Source organism: Equus quagga, chromosome 3, assembly GCF_021613505.1.
Source record: "Equus quagga isolate Etosha38 chromosome 3, UCLA_HA_Equagga_1.0, whole genome shotgun sequence".
Taxonomy (NCBI): Eukaryota; Metazoa; Chordata; class Mammalia; order Perissodactyla; family Equidae; genus Equus; species Equus quagga.
Genome location: NC_060269.1, coordinates 54,160,008 through 54,180,794, shown reverse-complemented (window position 1 = coordinate 54,180,794; position 20,787 = coordinate 54,160,008). Strand labels below are relative to the sequence as shown.

Below are 20,787 nucleotides of genomic sequence, written 5' to 3'. Positions count from 1 at the left end.
GAGAACACGCTGAGATGTTACATTACTTTTCCTATTAGCTGAAACACAAATCCAGGCAATTCTGTCTCTTTTGGTTGTGTGTGTGCGTGTGTGTTACACACACATAATTTGTATATATAAAATAGACTATAAAATAGAATATATGTATTATATGTATACTTTATTGGTACAAAGTTGATTACTTAAAAGATTCACTGTAATAAAGAATGCTATCCTCTCCCATTCTCCTCAAGCCACCAAATATCTCTCCATGTCTCAATACCTATTCTGTCTAAGAGATCTCTGTCATCTGACCTGTGATCACTCAAGCTTCCTGTCCTCAACCTCTAACTTTGGGGGAAGTGCTTCCACTCCCGCGAAGTACTATCCAAGCCCCAACTTGTATTCTAGGTCCCATTCCTTCCAGTCTCCTCCAGGGCCCAAATCCAACTATCAAACTTTAGCTTTCTTGAGTTTTCAATCTTCAAATCTCCTCTTACCAGTGGGCTCCTGACAAATTTCTCTTATTCTCAGACCATCTTCCAATGACCTTTCTTGATCATGGAGGCACCATTTTTTCTCCTTCCTTTCATCACCAAATGTTTTAAAACCATAGTCTATACACTTACTGTCTTCACATATTCCTTTTCTATTTTCTTCTCAACCTCTTACCATCTTGCTTCTTCCCCTTGCGTTGTAGTACTGTACTCAAACTGGCCTGAAGAGATCCTCAGCGGTCACCAAAGCACCAAATCCAATAGCCTTTTCAAATGTACACCTGCTCAATCTTCAGCTACCTTGAGAATGAACCCTGCCTTCCCCAGAGGCGACCTCCATTGTTTGCCCCAACGCTCTGCTCTCCCTACTTCTTTTCCTACTTCTCTCACCACTCCTCCTTAGTTTTGTTCACTGACTTCACTTTTTCCTGTGTTTGATCCTTAAATGTAGGCATTCGCAAACGTCTGCCGTCAGCACCCCCTCTCTTCCACCCTACAGACTCTCACGGGGTATTTCTCACACTCCATGGCTTTAATCATTCTGTCTAGGTGGATGACTAAAATATGTCTTTAGTCTGAACCACTCTTCTGAGTTGCAGAAATATCTTTCCAACCACATATTAGATGCGTCCACGAGGATGCTCACCCGCACCTTGAATACCAGTCCAAAAGTGAGCTTATCATTCGTTGAGTCTGCTTCAAGCGCCCTGACTCAGATCCCCACTGCTTGCCATTTGTACTATGATACAATATTTGAGGAGCTAAAAAAAAAGTAAGATATTTGTTCTTATTTTCCTGGAGCTTACAAACTATCTGAGTTGAGAAGATAGTATATGTGGATATATTGTACTTGTCATCTGTACTATTATAATCACCTCCTAACTTTTCTCTCTGGGACATCCTGTACATAGCTAGTTTCTTAAAATACAAATCTTATTTTAGAACTTCTGTTTCACGTAATAGGGCTGCCTAGGTATCTCGATCCTTCACTGAAAATAATAAAAAATGCGTGATAAATTATAAAAATCACTTTCTTAACACACTGAAACACTGTCAAGAAGTAAGGGTTTCTAAGGGGAAATTTAAGTAAAGGTGGGAACACAGAGTGGGAAGGAGAGCACTTAAAGCTGCTGTACCCTGAGGGAAATTTCCAGAAGCCAGAGAATGAGCTTCAGTTTTCACGGCTCCATGAAAACAAGAGACAGAAGAAAAAACCTAAGGCTTACCTAAGGTGAGAAGTCTAATAATCATAGACTCTTCCCAAAGAGTTGAGACCCTCACCCAAAGGCCCTCAGTGCAAAGGTGGAGCAGAAGCGGAAAGCAGCCCTCCACCTCTCTATGGCCAGGGCATTATCACCTCGGTATTCAGAAGAGCAGGGGAGAAAAACTGTCCTGAGAAGCCGAAACTATAAGAGACATTTTTCTGCAGATTTACAACCCAGATTACCATCACCAGGACGATTAAAAAAAAGAAAACACAACAACCCTCAGGCCTTGAATTTAGTTTAAAACAGTCCCAGACTGGTGATGTTTTTCAGACACCTGGTAGAAGAAATTCTCTCTGGAAGAAGGCACCTTCATGATAGGCCTCAGGAATTCTTACAGTTTTCTAAGGAATACCAGTGGCTTACAGTAAAAAAAATAAATGAAATCACTTAGGACACATAGAAATAAGGTACCGTGAGCAAGAACCAGCAGAAATAACAGGAGAAACAGATCCACAAACACTTCCAATATGCGACTTAATAGATATAGGGTATATATAAAAATACTATGTTTAAAGAAATGAGATGAATGGGTTTTTTTTTATTTCCTTGTTCAAAAGCTCTTAGTTGCTCCCCATTGCAAATGGTAACAATCCTTAGCCTACTTACATGCTTTATGTGAAACTTATCTGAATGTGCTTCCTCCTATGCATCTATTTAATTTTCAACATCTAGCTCAGAATTTCACCTCTTCCAGGAAGCCTTGTCAAATCTTCTCAAAAGGAATCAATATGTTTTCCCTTATAATCTCATGAGCTTATTGCATTCTATAGTAGTCATATCATATTACAGATATGTTCTGTTTTTCTCACTGGACTGTAAGCTCTTAAAAATCTACTCTTAAAAAAAATCTCTGAATGTGTCACAATATCTTGCACAGTACCTTCTACACAATCAGAAATCGGCAAGCGTTTATTGGATTAGGTTCAGGTAAATATCACTCACCTTCCTAAGAGCTGTCATGGCTCCCAAATTCTTGCAGCACAAAGCAAAATCTTGGTATTCACAGCTTTTTATTGGCCCCCAAATCTCTCTATAAAACCTTCAGTCTGGTCTTTCTCCTCACTGCCCCTTGTAAATTCCACGCTCATTTTTTAGCTTCTAACTTTTAGGTATGTTGTTTCCCCTCTTGTTAAGCTCCTCCCCTTCCCTCTGCTTATCGAAACATTATCTTACTCATTTTGTTTCTGGATCACATCATGAACTGCACTGGTATTTAAGCGTTGAGGTTAGGAACCATGGCTTATGCATCTTGATCTGCAGTGCCTAGCACTGCTCTGGGCACATAGTCAGCACTCAACATGCATTTGTTGAAAGAATAAGTGAAACTGTATATATGTGTGTGTGTGTGTGTATATATATATGCACAAATTCACACACACACATCTTATTAACTCAAATAAGTTGTAAGCTCCAGGAAAATAGGAGCAAATATCTCACATTTTTTTATTCCTCAAATCTAACTGCTGCTTGACAAAAATGATCCGTGTTAAATGAGCAGTTCTCCAGGTGGAAGGAGACCATCTACATTAAATTTTTCCTCAATCAGGAACAAACAATAGTAAGTGGAGAGCAGCCTGATTCTGTATTTACAAATGAGAGGAGATTGGATCTCAAAGGACTATACAATTAACATTCATTGAATATCTATTGGGTTATGTCGGACACTGGGCCAGGTACAAGAAATACAAATATAATAAATGAGATAAAATCCCTGCCTTCAAAGACTTCACATTCCAACATGGAATCAGAGATAAACTGTGACCTATCATTATAAGGAGTTGAAAGGATAACCTACTAGGAGGTCAAACAGGTAAGGCCAAGGCAAGGACCTCTGTAAGAGAGGAGCAGGGACAGCCTTCCCAGTTCCCAGATGTCTCTCGTGAGCTACCCCGAAAAGATGAGCAAGTAGGAACTTAAGGAGGTGGGTGGGGGCAAGGGCATTCCAACTGGTGGGAAAACTATGCACAGAGGCATGAAGTTGTGCAAGAGCCCTGCATGCTAAGAATAGTGAAGATAAGTTTGAACATAACCCTCAAGGAAATCTGGGCAAGCTGAAGCACTGGGTTGACCAATAACAGGAAAGAGTGCGTCAGACCTAAAATGGGAGAAAAAATTCCCTAAATATTTTCGTTTTTCCTGCTCTCATCTTTGTGTTTCCTTCCAACAGTGCTCATGCTCATCCCTCCCTCCCCTAACACAAAGCTGTCCTCCAATCTCGCACCAAAATCTCAGTGTGGAACCCTGAACACTGACCCTTTAATGCACAGCAGAGCGATGTGAGCCTCCCACCTCAAACTTTCAGCTAATGCTCTCACTTTGGAAACTCTTAAGATAAAATGAGCAACTCCTGGTCTTTTTCCTTCACAGAGAAAATACACATCTACCCATATGTATTCTGAATACATAGCTCTTATGATGAAAAGAACAATTCCTTTTAGGACACTGACAAAGATTTGATGTTGTGGACTATGAAATATAATATTTACCTAATTACAACCAATAGAAACACTAATTTAGATGCTTATTTAATAATGGGGCAGGTGTGGGTATATGCCTCCTAAAACAGGTATTTGTGACTTCAACCACTGCTGCCCAGGACTGCTGCTGCAATAAGTTAAAATGGGGATATTTGTTTATGTGGCTCTGCATCCACATTTGCCATCATCATGAACCAGAAATTTCACAAATGACCAGAGCCACAGAATCTTATAACGAGAAGGCACTTTAATTACTACTGTTGCATTTTTTTAAAGCTACTATGGACTGAAAGATAATGGTCTTGAAAATCTGAAGATTGTCCTGAAAAATATCTACTTGTAGACCCTCGGCTCGTCTGTGGATATCACCAGGTAGGTGATAAACCAACCGGTTTCTGCAAATTTAGACAACTATATGGGGAAATATCCCAGGGGCTTCCTTACTGAGTTGTAAACGCTGCATGTTAGTTTCTGAGTTAATATATTTCCAGTTTGCTTTACAAAGAAGTAACACTTCCTTTTTTACTTTTATCAGAAAAATAAAATCTGTGAGGATAAATTTTCTCCTTGGTGCGGTTTCGGCAATACCCTTAAGAACAATATGCATGTTATTAACATACATTGTTCCCACACACAGCGAGTAACAATTTAAAAAGTCAAGCCTGTTTACAACTGTAAAAGCTACATATTGTAAATGGAAAAGAAAAAGATGACAGCACATGAGCAGCAGAGACATGCCTGAACAGCATTCCCAAGAATCCTTTAGCCACAGGAAAAACAACTCCAAACAAACAGCCTTCGTCCCGCACAGGGTGTAAATTAGCTTCCACTGACAGCACACGCCATTCGTCTTTCTGCATCAAAGCCCTCCCACCCAGCCAAGGTCAAAGGAGTGCTCGCTTTCTAACAACATGGGGTCCTGACGCTGTTCTTCAAACCATCACAGTCATGGCCCGTGAGAGATCCAAAAAGAACATTTACAAAATTCCTGGGACCATTTTCAACTGGTGTAAAGAAGTTCCTATTTCCAGGCGAACCAGGAAGCAGTTTCATAGGACAGGTACATTCTTTTTACAGATCTTCACTGTTGAAGAGTTTTTGTTAGTTTGCGTTGCTCCAACAATTAACCCTTGCTTTGTGCGAATCTAGAATTTAGATTATGTGATATTTACTACACAGATAAGGAAGCTGTAGATTTCCCATTACTAGAGAATTCCTAATAGGGAACTCCCCACTTTTGTAGGCTATCAAACACTTCGTAAAGCTAAACAGTGAATGGACAGAGGGAATAAACTATTGTGCTGAGGTTGCTAGCCGGTAGCTAAAGATCCATGTTCTCTTCTTCTTCATGGGCACAGAGCTAGACGACTTTCCCTGGCTTCTTTTGCAATTAGAACTCCTATAAATCAATAAGAAAAAGGCAGAGCCAAGCGTTATCTAGATAGTACCCATGATGCTCTTGCCCTCCACTTGAAGGAGAGTCTTCATTTGCTCAAAGGGACCGTTTCACGGCTGGTGTTATTCATGTGAGGTGGCAGCAGAGGGTTTGCCAGAGAGCCATCGGTGCCTCTGCAAGTACAACCGGGTGTTAATAATAACAAAACGAGAGGTATTCTAACCCTTGTTACTTTCCTTAGGGAGCAAATTCTTAGTGTAGCCTACTTTATCTGGGTTATTTGGCGGCAGCTCACTCACTCCTTCTGTATTTTAAGTAATTCTTTAAATTTCTCTATCTGCATGCCTTTTGAAAAACTAACATTTACAGCTTAACAAAGAGGAAACACTTATGTAACCACTGCCCAGGTCAAAAAGAATGAACAGGACAGCCAGCGCAGAAGAACCCTGTGTGTTTTCCCCATCAGACCCTCAGCCCCCCAGAGTAACCACAATCCTGACTTGTATGATTTTCTTTATACTTGAATTTTTTATAGTTTTACTATTCCATGGATGCATCTCTGAACAATATACTTTGTCCCTCCCCCTTTTTCGCTTTATTTAAGGGGAATTATATTGTATCTGTTCTTTGTCTGGCTTCTTTCGTTTATAAGATCCATCCATGTTGTTTTGTCTGTCTATAGTTCCTTTATTTTTAATGGCTGAATAATATTTAATTGAATGACTCTACCACATTTCCCTATTTATTCTATGGTTGATGGATTTCTAGGATGTTTGCAGTTTTTGGCTGTTGCAAACACAGCTGCCATGTGCGTTCTCTACATGTCCCTGGGTACATATGTGTAAGCATTTCTTTAAGGAGTACACCTAAGAGTGGAATTGCTAGATCATGAGGTTTCTGTAACATCGGGTTTATCAAATGATGCCAAATTATTTTCCAACGTGGTTTTTACCAATTTAACTCCCACCAGCAGTGTATGAAATATCCTGTTATTTTACATCCTTGCCAGAAGTTGGTATTGTCAGACTTTTTAATTTTTTGCCAATCATGGTGGGAGTGTAATGGTATCTCTGTGTTGTTTTAACTCATATTTTCCTTACTACTAATGAGGTTAAACATCTTTTCATGCTTATTAGCAATATCAATTGCCTCTTTGGTGAACTGGCTGTTCAAGTCTTTCACCTATTTTTTCTTCTTCTTTTTTTGCCTTTTTCTTACTGATTTATAGGAGTTCTTTATTTACTTGTAGGAGTTCTTTATTTTGTAATCTATATATTCTGGTAAAGGTCAAGTGTAGTCTATATGGAGTTGAAAATATTTTTCACTCTGTGGCTTGTCGTTTCCCCTCTTCATGGTGTCTTTTGATGATCAGAAATTTTTTAATTTTAATGTATTTGAATTTATCAATATTTACGTCTTGTTTAATCCATTTGGAATTAATTTTTGTATATGGTACAAGGAAGAAATTCATTTTAAAAACAGAAGCATACAAGTTAGCAAGTATTATTTATAAAAAGAGGAACTTTTAAAGCAAACGTTTTATATTTTTCTCCTTGATTGCAAATAGGCAGCGTGCCTCTGATAAGAGGCAAATAGAGCATGTACCTTGTTTAGGGACAGCAAAGTGTCAATCTGTTAATTCCCTTGAGAAGTAAGAAGATATGTGTCATAGGCCCCACGTAGGGAATGTCTCAAGAGTCCCCTACATCAGTGCATGAATATACACACATGCACACACTACACAAATGCTTGTAAATTCATGGACAATTTTTGGAAAGATGCACAGGAAACAATTATAGTAGCTATCTGTGGGGAATGTATTTTTAATATTTTGTGCCTTAGGGGAAAATAATGTTTAAGATAAATTACCAGAGTAGTTTAATAGGAAAACAGCATCAGCTATACCAAAATTTATCTACATAAGCTCTTTCAGAAATCCATCTATCAAACAGATGTGCTGATGCTCAATTATTTCACATGTGCTTTCTCCACACACACAAAATATTGGTTATTTAAGGAGTACAGGACTACACTGAGTTACAAGGTACTCAATCCTCCTTTACACGACAGGACTTGACTTCCAAACACAATTCCCAAATTCATTATCTAAATAAAAGATAGGTTAGCACAAGTGATAACGAATTTGCCTATGGGTTCAAGGTAAGTAGGAAGAGTATGATTTAAAGAATTCGTGTTGGAAATTTTTTGAAGTGTAGAGACTTTGATTATCTTTCGATCAGTTGACTACTCTGGATGAAGCAAAGAACAATGGTTTTCTCTTTTTCTCTTTTTCTTCCCTCTACCTTTTCTGCCAAACAATTTAGCCATACAAGGAACTGATTACGATTCCTCTCACCCTTTAGCAAATGAGTCAGTTTATTTCAAGTCTGATGAACAATAGAAAGCAATGAGGTACTTTAAGTATTATAATTGTAGCAAGTAAATCAGAATATATATACTTTTAAAAAGTTTAAAACATTTCAGCAGATATTTACTATATGCGATTTAGTAGGGCAAAATCAGTATATATAGTATGGTCTCATTTGAAAAGCATGTGTAATTATGACTTTAAAAAGTTAACAGTGATTATCTCTATAGAGGAAGTTTACAGAAATTTATAATTTCCTCTCTGCGCTCTTCAGTTACCAAAAATCTCTATCTATATTCTATCTATAGGTAGGTAGATATTGTAGTGGGAGCAATATGAAAATTTTAACAAATGCCTTGGTTCTAGTCATAAGCAGCTTTGTTTCTAATATTAAGATTTCATAAGAAATGAATGAATTTTACCATATTTTGGCAATTCAAAAAATGACACTGCAAATTTGTAACATTGACACTAGTTTTTCAAAAAGAAAATCTTCATTTTTAAACTTTTATTCCTTTAAATATAAATTTCTTCTTCTTTTTTTTTTTTTGAGGAAGATTAGCCCTGAGCTAACATCCGCTGCCAACCCTCCTTTTTTTGCTGAGGAAGACTGGCCCTGAGCTAACACCCATGCCCATCTTCCTCTACTTTATATGTGGGATGCCTACCACAGCATGCCTACTAGAGCATGGCTTTTGACAAGTGGTGCCATGTCCACACCTGGATCCAAATCGGCGAACCCCGGCCACCAAGAGGCGAACCGTGCGAACTTAACCGCTGCGCCACCAGCTGGCCCCTAAATTTCTTCTAACGGCATTTTTATTCAGAGGAGTTGACCAAATAGTGGCCTCACCTTTCGCATGGGGGGACCATTTAGATAAGTAAAAGGTTCTGTGTCTGGGGAAGATCATATTTAGAAGTATAAGATCAAAAATCTATTTACAATGGAAAGTATTCTGGAATATACCCCACATGCCTTAAACTGTAAATGCTTGACCTTTGACTCTCTTCGAGTAATAACAAAGTAGGTGACTGGGCAACATTTTCTTAAAAATAAAGTGGACTTTGTGAACAAGTCTGAACTTGACACCCTTATCAAAAGTGTCTTTGGTTCTGATTTTATGATATTGAACTCAAGCCAGTTTGGGATCAGAAGGAAAGTTCCCTGTCTAACTCAATACGTTGCAAAATTCCACGAGAGATTTACCGAATGCGTGATTCATATACAGAGCGAATGTGCTCTGAAATTAGCAAGGGTGCAGCTACTGGGGAGGCTGTGGAGGTGGGGGGAGAAGGGTGTCAAATATAGCTATCAGGAAAACCACAAAACGAAAACCTGACTGCATCTAAATCTGGAATTTGGCTATGTGTTCAACTGTAAATTTGGTCTTTGATTTTCTTTTTATTAGCTCTTTTTCTTGTGAGCTAACATGAGGAGTATTACTTCACCATGGAAACTGGCAATTCTATCTCTATTACTGCCGCTTCTTCCAAGCCCTCTCTTCAGAATAAAGTTGAGCAGATAAATTTGAAACACGAATCCAATTCTCACAAATCTAGTGTCTTTTCCTTAAGGCAACTCTTCTTTTCTAAGGTGAAAATGCCTAAAATTTCCTTGGTTATGAAGTTATCCCAAAATAATGTAATTCAGGGTGATTGGATAAACATCTTTATCAGGAATTAAACAATTTCCTGGAAAGGAAGATGATGAACAGACAGATGAGTAGTTCCGTTTATCCTGTGAGATTGCAGGGGTGGTCTAAATATAGTAAACTTTTGGATTACTCACAAAAATATTGCTACATAGTCTGTGGTAAAGAAGTTTAGAAGTTAAACACAGGATGGGTGTGGTATAGATATAGGGATTTCAAAACATGTATATGCTCACTCAAAAATAGCTCAAAGTCACTTGATTGTTTTCTTTGCTCATCCAACTATGTCTTCTTCAAGATAAGTAACTTTTCAGAGAGATAAAAATGTTCAAAATGTCCCCAGGTTTGAATAGGTCAAAATGACAAGTAAACTGGCATTACTACTGTACCTAGTTACATTTTTGTATGGAAAGTGAAGACAAGCCAAACTTATTTTAGTGAGATTCTTGGGAAGTAAAGTTTTTTCCTTGAAGTGATATCTCTTGCTTTTGCAGAACAGGCCAGGTATTCATCGCTAAGTTCAGGTTAACTGTATTCGCTAGAGGCAGCTCATGCAGAACAAAATACACTTTGCTCCTTGTAGCTCAGCTTCACATGACCTCGAATTATGACACGGAAAGTAAAATGTGTTTTCTATTACAAATTTACTGTTACTTTCAAAAGGTGAATGGATGTCTCCTCAACTTGGTCAAACTGCATTTTAATGAGAAATTCTGTGATCTCATTCCCAGCCTACAAATAGTTTTCTTTTTTTTGGAGGAAGATTAGCCCTGAGCTAACATCTGCCACCAATCTTCCTCTTTTTGCTGAGGAAGACTGGCCCTGAGCTAAAATCCCTGCCCATCTTCCTCTATTTTATATGTGGGACGCCTGCCACAGCATATCTTGATAAGCAGTGTGTATAGGTCCACGCCCAGGATCCGAACTGGCAAACCCCAGGTCCCCGAAGCAGAGCACGCGAACTTAAACCACTATGCCACCACAGGCCAGCCCCTCAGCCTACAAAGATTTTGAAACTTCTCTTCAAGTACCACATTGTACTGAAATTCTTTAAAATTTACAGGAGATATGCCATTTGAAAACTTATCAGCCACTGGTAGTTTTCATCTCACAGATGAAATCTTTACTCATTCCACAAATATTTATTGAGCAGAGGCCCAACAGTGTGGTATATCTTGATAATTATTAATAGTGAAAATCATGTATCCTAAAGCAGCAAAATTAGTTACCTCCTTCAAAAACTACCACAGGACAAGTACAACAGCCAAACTGCATGTCAGACAGTAGTCAACACTGACTGATGTTCTGCTTTGCTGGGCTATATGAGGAATCTATTAGAAAGGTAAACCATGTTCTCGGCTCCTCAAGGTTTTGGGGATACAATGCTTATTCTTAAACAACAATTAGGTAAAAACATAAAACAATTCAATATTATCTACAGATTAACGGTATTCACCGCAGAGACCTGTGGGGAACAAAGTGTTATACATTCCTCAGGGTTCATCAACGCACAAACTTGTTTTAGCGAGACCACATTGACCCTCGCATGCTCACAGTTGTGGAAGAAAACCTCAGACACTATACTATAGCCTGGTGGCTTTCAAATTTTTTTGATTGCAACCAATAATAAATACTTTTTAAATCACAATGTATACATATATATACAGACACACACATGCACGTATATATATATACACATACACACATATATATACACATACACATATATATACACATATACACATATATATACACATACACATATATATACACATACACACATATATAAAACATTTACTTATTTTAAGACAAGAATTTCACAAAACAATACCTGTTTTGAGAAATGCCTTCTGGATTTTTCTATTCTTTTTATCCTCTTTGATTTCCACTTGAGAATATTGCCACTTTGGAATCTTTAAAATGATTTCACAACAGTGGTTATGAAAAACACTGCCATAGACTATACTTCTCAACTCTAGTAAAGCTACATCTAGACGAGACTTTACGAGACCATAAGCAAAACGGACCGCTACTGCTAATAATATTGATGACAACAGCTAACACTTATTGAGCATTTACTATATGCCAACACCGGGTTAAGTGCCTTCACATTTATTACAGATATGAAATGGCGTATCTTTCAGCCTCAGTTTTGGCTGAGGCCTCACGGGCTCTGAACAATAAAATAGATGCCAAATAGGCGCCCCACACCCTGAAGGAGAGTGCTACACCGCCAGGCCAAGAGACCAGAATATGGACATGCAAGATATTACCAGAGACTGCAAAACCAGTTCTGCCACCCTTAGCCATTGATTACCCCCTCCAGCTACTGAAAGACTGGGATTGAGGCTGACGAAGAAGTGTGTGTGTTGAGTGTCTTCAGACTTCCATCCTGGGAGAGGAGAGGGTCACATTCCTCTTATCTTCAGTTAAGTGAGAGTGGCCTCAAGAGGCCCCTTTAGAAGGCTTGAGTAAGTCCCTTGGAATTTCAGGCTGTGGTGGGAGAGGGTGGCACTCCCACTGACCACTGGACAAGCATATATGAGTTTCCCCTCCAGCCAAGAGGGGCTGGGAGGGACCTACCTGGGTCATTATAAAAGGAATCTCCCTCAAGAGGACTGTCTGGCTGAGTGAAGGAACCTAAGTGAGAAAGCAGCCGGATGCAGTGGACCTCTAGAAGCCCAGAGGCTGAGGTCTGGGGAAGAGGCGCCACCGGTATCTAGAGGAGCAACAGCAGCTAGAAAGTTGTGGGGGAGGTCAGAGGGCGGGAGCCAGAGAGAAGAGGCCAACCATACACCTTCCGCCCTGCAGGCATCCCAGGCAGAACCAGGCCTTACTTGGGATGGTGTAAGCGCGAGGACAGGTTTCATGAGGGACTGGACCTGAGTTTAGATTATTGTAACAGACAGCATGTTAATTACTATAATAGAATGCTCTAATTTCTGATGAGAAAACTGCTATCTAAAAACTACTACAAAGCTATAGAATCATCTAGGATTTCATCCAGTGCAGGGGAAAAACAGAACAACAGACTAAGAGTTTACTGACGAGGGAGGGGAAGATTAGTGACATCCTTATCGCATGGACCCTCATTGTGTTCTACATGCTCAACGTTTATTGAACACATTACACATTTAATCCTTCCAATACCTCCAGGACATAAGTACTGTGCTACCCATTTCTTATGACTGGGGAAACTGATGCTCAGAGAGAGGCCAGGTAATCGCTAGCCAGAGTTTCATACTGGTGAGTGAAGGGCCAGGAATTAAACTCAGGCAGTCTCATTTAAATATCTCCTACCCTTCTTTCTGACAATACGATTGGGGTGGAGTGGGAGGGAGCAGGAAGGGAAGTTAAATAATTTAACCAGTATATAGTTTAAGCACGGGCTCTAGTTTATATATTTATTTTTATTTACTTATAAATTATACGCAGATATTCCTACACCAATACATACATTTAAAAATAGGTCCCCCAGTATAAATTTTAGAATAAGATTAAATATCTATTTTTGGCTGGGGACATACACTCAACATACTCAAACAGAGATATATTTTGGAGTGGAATTCCTCCATTGTGATAGACCACTTTAAACTCTGTCCCTCAACTTCCTGGGGTACAAGGGCTAACCCCTCTCTTCTATTTGGGGTGTTTTTGTGGCAAATGAAGACTCGGAGGTTTGAGTGGAAGGAAGAAGGAAAGCCTCTGGGAGTGGGGCAGACCTAGGTGCACCTTCAGGAGACCAACATTTTGGGTGGGCGAGGGGAAGCAGAAGGACCGGAAGAGATACTCAGAAGTGGGGGGCGGGGCTGCTGCTAACACCAATTTCTTTCATTCAGCAATGTTCCTAGGTTAGTTCTAATAGTTTTCCTCAACTCATTAGAGATCATACAAAATGACTCTTCTTTAGCAACCCTGTTCTTAAGAAATTTCTATTCTAAAACAGGAGTGTGATAACTTTTGCGCGTCAGGTCCTAAACTGTAGCCTCTGTTCTGTGATGTGGTATGAGGTGTGACAAGGAAGTTAAGAGCACCAAAAACCTCCACAGGTTTCTTAATTCAATATTTACTTACTAGACACCAATCACACAGAAGCCCTAATCTCCACTGGAGGGCAGCGGCCTGGCATTCTCTGCAGCAGTAAACAAAATTGTGTCCACGTGCATACGCGCATTTTCAAGGGAAAGTGTCCACAGTTATCATCAAATATTTGAAGAGTTCCTTGATCTCAAAAGATCACAATTACTGTGCTGGGTATTCATTTGAATAGTTCTTCCTTTAAAACAGAACTCACCTTGGGACGGGGAAGCCAATTTTTTTTTAATTTATGCTGTAAAAGCAATACCTATTTGGAGAGAAAATGGAAAGAACAGTAGGGAAATGTATAAAGTAAAGCTTCCTCCGCCCCGGTCCTCAGGTTCTACTCTCTAGAAGGCATCTTTGTTAACAGCTTGTTGTCTGAGAGTTTAAAACAATCTTCAGAGGAATTATTTCAGTCAATCAACACCTCGCTTAAAACCTACAAGGGTACGAAAGGGAACATTGGAGTTTGACCTATGGTGGTGGCGGGAGAATAAAAAAGGCGTCATTTTGAAGAAAGGACAGCTCTGGAGAGGGACACCTGGTTAGGACATTCCATGAGACTTTGGACAGGTGGGAGGTCCCTGTGGAGGAGGAAGCCGGAGATTCAGATCAGGGCTGTAGACACACTTCCTCTGCGGTCCTAGTGGCAGTGGGTGCAGGGTGCTTGGGGATCATTCCTGTGGCCTCAGCCGCCAGTTGCTGATGGCAAACGACAGGCCTGATAGCCACTGTGACATAGGAATAGGAAATAAGAGATATACAAGGTCTCCGTGAAGACTATGGCACAACTTTACTGAGGGAGTTAGAAGAATTAATGGAGAGAAGGTCATTTTCATGGATGGGAAGATTCAGTGACTTAAAGATGTCCGTTCTCCACAAAATCAATTTTTAATTTTAAATCAGTATCTCTAAATCCCAATGGAATCTTTTGCAAAAGTTTGAGAATAAACAGTAGAAAAGGGGAATATTTGGGGGCGGGGTGTTGACACATCTGTACTAACAGATGTTTAAAGGTATAATGGTTAAAATAGTGTGATCCTGGTTCAAGGGTAGACAGAGAGGTCAGAGGAATAGAAGAGAAAATCAGAAACCTCCACAAGCATGCATAATTCAGAGAATGATAAAGGTGTCATTTCAATTCAGTAAGAAAGCATGGATTACTTAATAAACCACAGGAAAAAATAAATTTCAATTCATACGTATACTATATGACCACATCAATTCCAGATGGTTTAAATTCTTAAATTAAAAAAAAATTAAGCCACAACATCTCAGTTTAGAGCTGTAGCAGAATTTTGAAGCTTTCCAATACCTGGTCCTCACAAAGCTGGAAACAGCCAGGCCCAGGGTTATATCACAAAATTATGTTTTTATGCTTAGCCAAGAGCCACCCATCAATGATATGATATTTAAATATCATTTAAATTTACCATTTAAATATCATTTGAATTTATATTTCAAAAATCATGCCTTTTCAAGGAGAGAGAGTGTTTGCTCATGAGAAAGTAGTGCATTTTACATAATTTAAAAATTAAAGTTAATTTTTAAAACCCTCAAAAGGAAAATAAAAACTGCCAGCAATGAAAGAGAGTTCTTGTTGCTCCACATCCTTGTCGGCACTTGCTATTGTCAGTGTTTGGATTTTGGCCATTCTCATAGGTGGGTAGTGGTATTTCACTGTTGTTTAATTTGCAAGTTTCTAATGACCTGTGATATTGAACATCTTTTCATATTCTTATCTGCCATCTGTGTATCTTCTTTGGTGAGATAATCATGATGTTTTATTTTCTGTATTTTGGATACTTTGACATCTAGGGCCTTGCTGATCCTGGAGAGAATGCCCCTCCCAGGACTGGCCAATTCCTAGAGATAGTAAATGACCTGCCTTGGAGTGTGCCTTTCTTATGAAAACTAACCAGTCCAGAGCCCACATCCCCATCACCTTTTCTATTGGGCTGTCATACTTAGGGTCCCTATTCCTCTGGCCTCATCACCCCAAAGCCACATAGCAGACAACTAGAACAGCCTCTATACCCGAAAATCTGGTGAAATTATTCACACCAGCCAATACTAAGCCTGCTTACCTTGCCCGGCCTGTTCCTTCTCATGGAAACCACAATGAAGACTCTTGCCCACATTTTCCCCTCGCTCCCTCTACCTCCTGACCAACCTGTGTGCTTCCTCCTGCGGCCTTGCCTGGTATGGCATGTCCCTCCTCCTGGGATCTGTGTGTAATAACCTTGTCTTTTCAATGGCAGTCATCTGATCTGTTGGCTTCACCATATCTAAATAATAATACCACCTACATTTAAAAAATATATAGGCCTTCACCGTATAATTGTTTATTAAGCTAAACATTTATATTTCCTGCACTTTTTTTGTGGACATGATTTTTTTCACATTAAAAAAAGTAAACAGATTTTCTGCTTAAAAAAGTAATGTTTGGGGCCAGCCCAGTGGCATAGTGGCTTACGTTTGTGCACTCCACTTTGGTGGCCCAGGGTTCACAGGTTCAGATTTGGGGTGCAGATCAACACACTGCTCATCAAGCCAGGCTGTGGCAGCGTCCCACATATAAAATGGAGGAAGATTGGCACAGATGTTAGCTCAGGGACAATCTTCTTCAAGCAAAAAGAAGATTGGCAACAGATGTTGGCTTAGGACCAATCTTCCTCACCCCCCTGCTCCCCCCAAAAAAGTAATGTGTTTAAGCACAAAGAAGGTAAAATAATAACTAATTGTTATATGTTCTGCTTTTCTAGACATTTTCCTAAGGAAGATCCAGTTCAACGTAGTTGAACTATAACTATATAACTATATAACTATAAGGAACTTTGGAAAATTCCTGGGTTGCAATTTACTCTTTAGGTTGTTACTCAAATGAAGAGTGGCAATTAGGGCATTTCACCTTCTATTTATGGGAGTAAACAATACTTGTTGAAAGTCACTGAGATTTTTGGTAGTTTGCTACACAGCAAAACCCAGTGAAAGCTGGCCAGCTAACAAAGATGCCAGATTAGTTACAGTTGAACAGTTTAACATTACTGAACATGTTTTAAATAAAGTTACAGACTTTGTTTTGTTGTTCTGACAAATCTCCAATCTCACCGACCGTTTCAAATGAATATGTAACCAAATGTATACACACATACATAAGCATGTAAACGGGCTGATTTGGCCCTCTGATGCCCGCTCTTTGAAGCAAGTGCTAACACATGTTGAAATTCTCAAAAGCTTATTGCTTAGAGAGCTTAGAGCAATAAAAACAGTTAACTACCTGTAAACATCTGAATTCTTAATAAATGAAAGAAAAATTGTGAAAAATGCCTCCTTCGACACAAGCACTCTTGTCAATTAAGTTTAGAGCAGTACTGTCCAGGAGAACTTTCTGTGATGATGTAAATGTCCTATATCTGCACCATCCAGTATGGTGGCCACTAGCCACACGTGGCTATCCAGTACTTGAAATGTGCCTAGAGTGACTGAGGAGTTGAATTTTTAATTTAATGTAAATTTAAATAGCTACATGTGCTTAGTGGCTCCTGTTTGGGACAGCACAAGGTTAGACAGTTTCACCAATTTAGTAATGTTCCCTCTCCCCACTGAAGAACACTAAATTGTAAGATAACTTCTCTAGTAGTTCTGCAGAAACTGCAAGTATTAGAAATCAAGACTGTAGGTAGTCTCTCCTGGCCTTCTGTACTCAAGAGGAAGGCACAAAAGATGATCCGAAAAACAGAAAGCTTGAGCAATGAAAACCATTCTAGCAGTTTAATCTCAGGATCCCACCATGCAGTATAATACCTGGGGCATAGCAGGTTCTTAATAAATATTTGTGAAAAAATTAATAAATAAGTTCATGAATGAATTGGCAGGCAACTTATTTCACTCCCTGACTGGGGAAAAGAAAACTTCATGGCAAAGGGTAAACATTTGAAATTTACAGCCATTATCTCTCATCTTTTAAAAAATAAGTTTAATCAGATACACGAAATAGACAGAGTTAGTTGGATGGAAAAAAAGTTAGTTGGATAGATAGACTGACAGATAAACAGTTTGATATATGCGCCTTAGTGAAAGAGTTTCAAGCGTTAACCTCCCACTGGGATGCCTCCATCTCTCTCTGGGATCCAATCAAAAGCTGCAAGCCAAGACTTTTCACGTTCTCTTAACCCCTAAGTTGTTTTTTTCCCCGCATCAGGAGAAGGTAGAGAATTTTATATAACAATTTAAAAATTATACAAGTTAGTTTTAAAACTCTCTGAAGACAAATAAAAACCCCCTGCATATCACTATACAAGATAACAGTAGTCATAATTTTGTTGTCTATCCCGCCAGTCTTTTTCCTTTTTTGTTGTTTATACATATGTGTACATGTAGTATTTCAATCTGTTTTAAAATTAGTATCAGATTGTACTTAATAGTATATTCAACCTGTTTTCCAAATGTTCCAATATTGGTGAACATATTTCTGTGCCAATCGGTATGCCTCTACCACACTATCTTAACCACTTTTATTGGCTACACAGTATTCCATTGCCCAAAATATTAATGTGAATCACAATCCTCTCTCTCCCACATTTTTCTACGTGGCTTTCTGATGCTACTTCAATAACTCTCTCTCTTCAAACTGGTTATAAAACTCTACATAAATCTCTACAATTTATTAGAATTGATTCTACCCCCTCCCCCTTTATTTTAGAACCTAGTAGCTTGGAAGCTAGATCTCCCAGTCATCTCAACATCTTTGAGATGATATGACCTCAGATTTGAGACTGAAATTGTTACCTGGGTCTCCACCCTACCAGTAGGGGGCGGAATGCAAGACCTACAATGACAGCTGTCGGATCTCCCAACCTAGAGGTGGGATTTGGGAATGAAGAGGGAAACAGTTTCACCCCTGAAGCAAATAGGTGGACTTTCAGAACATTCCTGAAGAACGGGCAAGTAGTTACTGCTTCCCAGAATATGGAGAACCTCCGAGTCAGAGCAAATGTTCAAACTCCTCACTATGGTTCAGGGCTCATTGTTCTGGTCTAAGCCTGAAAGTCTTTGAGTTCATCAGCATGAAAAATGAATTTCCACTGGATTTATTCAGTAATCCAAACATATCTGCAGGGAAGATAACGGTCTGATGATGCACAGTTTGTTCTAGCCGAGTCACCAACTTGGAACCAAAAAAGAAGGCAAGAGCAAGAACTGTGATTCACTTTCATCTTTTGGACAAACAGTAAAGTTCCTTATCCTGCATATTCACACGCACAGTTGGCATTTGAAAGCATACAGTACTCCCCTTGTTAAAATGGAATCCCACTGGCTAGCTAATTGATGCACAAGTCTGCGAACTAATTCCATACTAACAGCTTAAATTAAAAGTTAATGAAACACAGTCAGGGCCCCATTATGTTTCACTTGTCACAAACCTTCTTTAAAAAAAAAAAAAAGAAGCAAGAGAGAGAAAAGAGCTGGGGCTTCATTAAAAGGAAAATGTCTGGGACATCACCCTGGGCTGGAATGTACCCAGAGCCAGAAGCATTCTTCAGACAGGCCTGCCTGCCAAGTCCCAGGGAAGCTGCTTCTCTGAGGCAGGAAAGCAATCCCCACAGGTATCCCGTGACCAGACTGACCAGAGCTCATAAGGCAGCATTGTTTGCAGCTCTGCAGGGTCTGCTCAAGATGGGAAAAATCTGTTCACAGACTACTGTGCACTTCACAACTTCACACTCCGCCTTGCTATGAAACTCACACTTGACTCCCATTTACAAGTAAGGGGGAGGTAGGCAATCCCTGTATCCTCTCTTGCCTAGCAAAATTTGGGTTGATAGCAGCAATTTATTTCTTCTGAATAAATGAAGACGTGTGTAAATTTCAAGACTCGGTGCCTTGATCTTTCTCTTGACCCAGTTCCCTTGTCTCAACCCTCCGGTGGTCATCTCTGTGCTGATGGTTCCCGTCATCTAGCCCCAACTCAAGCAACCCTCTACCTTTGGGCCACGTCCACTTGTGTGTTCTCACAGTTCCTCTGCCACAACATGTGCAAGATCATTATTCCTCATTTTTTCCCATGAAACAACTCTCCCGCTCGGCTTCCTTAACCCTTCAGCAGCACTCGAACCTGTGCATTACCTTTTACATTCCTCATTTACTCAACGCTCATTTAGGATCAGGGGACAATCACCTGATTGCCCAGAGGAGGAGCTTGGCCATTGTCCTGAAAGTGGTGGACACCGCAGATTCTTGACTATGTAACTACATGATTGAGGTGTTTTAGAAAAATGATGCTGTCCTCAATCTTACTCCATCTTATCACATCTTATTAACCAATCATTACCTCCCCTCTAGCATTTATTTGACAAATACTTACACAGCATTTACTATGTGCCAGGAACTGTTCTAGGTGTTTTACAGTATTAACTTTTTAAATCCTCATGACAGCCCTATAAGGAACCTACTATCATTATCCCCATCTTAGGGATGAAGGCTAAGAGGTACAGAGAGCAATGATCACCTTCCTCTGGTTAGACTGATTGCTTTGCTTTACTTTAAATATTAGGGTTTTTTCTTCCCTGAACCTATTGTGTGTTTGCTCCTCCGGGTCTTATCACTTCTCCCCAAAACGCTCTTCTTTCTCTTCACACTTTACAAATATGTGCTGGCCCCCAGGACTCAGCTAGAGCCAAACCTCCTCATGATGACCCAGCTGTTCCAGTTTACATCAGTCACGCCCTTCTCTGGAACTCTCCTCTACTAACTCTCTGTACGATGCCTCTGCTACTTACTGCTGTGCATTATTACTTAACTGTCCTATTTCCCAAACTGTATACTATAAGCTGCTATAGTTAGAGGCCATCCAAATATTCTTTTATCTCCTTCTAGTACTGAGTTAAAATATAATGGGTACTCAGTAATTATTATTTAACTAAATCAAAATAAGTATTGCTATTATCCAAGAAAAAAGAAAAAGCAAAATAACTCAAAAGTGCCTTTTGCTTTTTGCAGCTACCATGAATATACCTTTTTCTCTGTTCAATGAGAAGAGTATATTACAAATATTTGTGGGTAAAAAT

The 20,787-nt window shown here is 39.5% G+C and overlaps 1 protein-coding gene across 4 annotated transcripts in view; it reads right to left on the bottom strand.

Annotated features, from left to right (window-relative positions):
• Positions 1-20,787, bottom strand: part of PALLD (palladin, cytoskeletal associated protein) — a 383,758-nt gene that overhangs the window by 107,064 nt on the left and 255,907 nt on the right. The window lies entirely within an intron of this gene.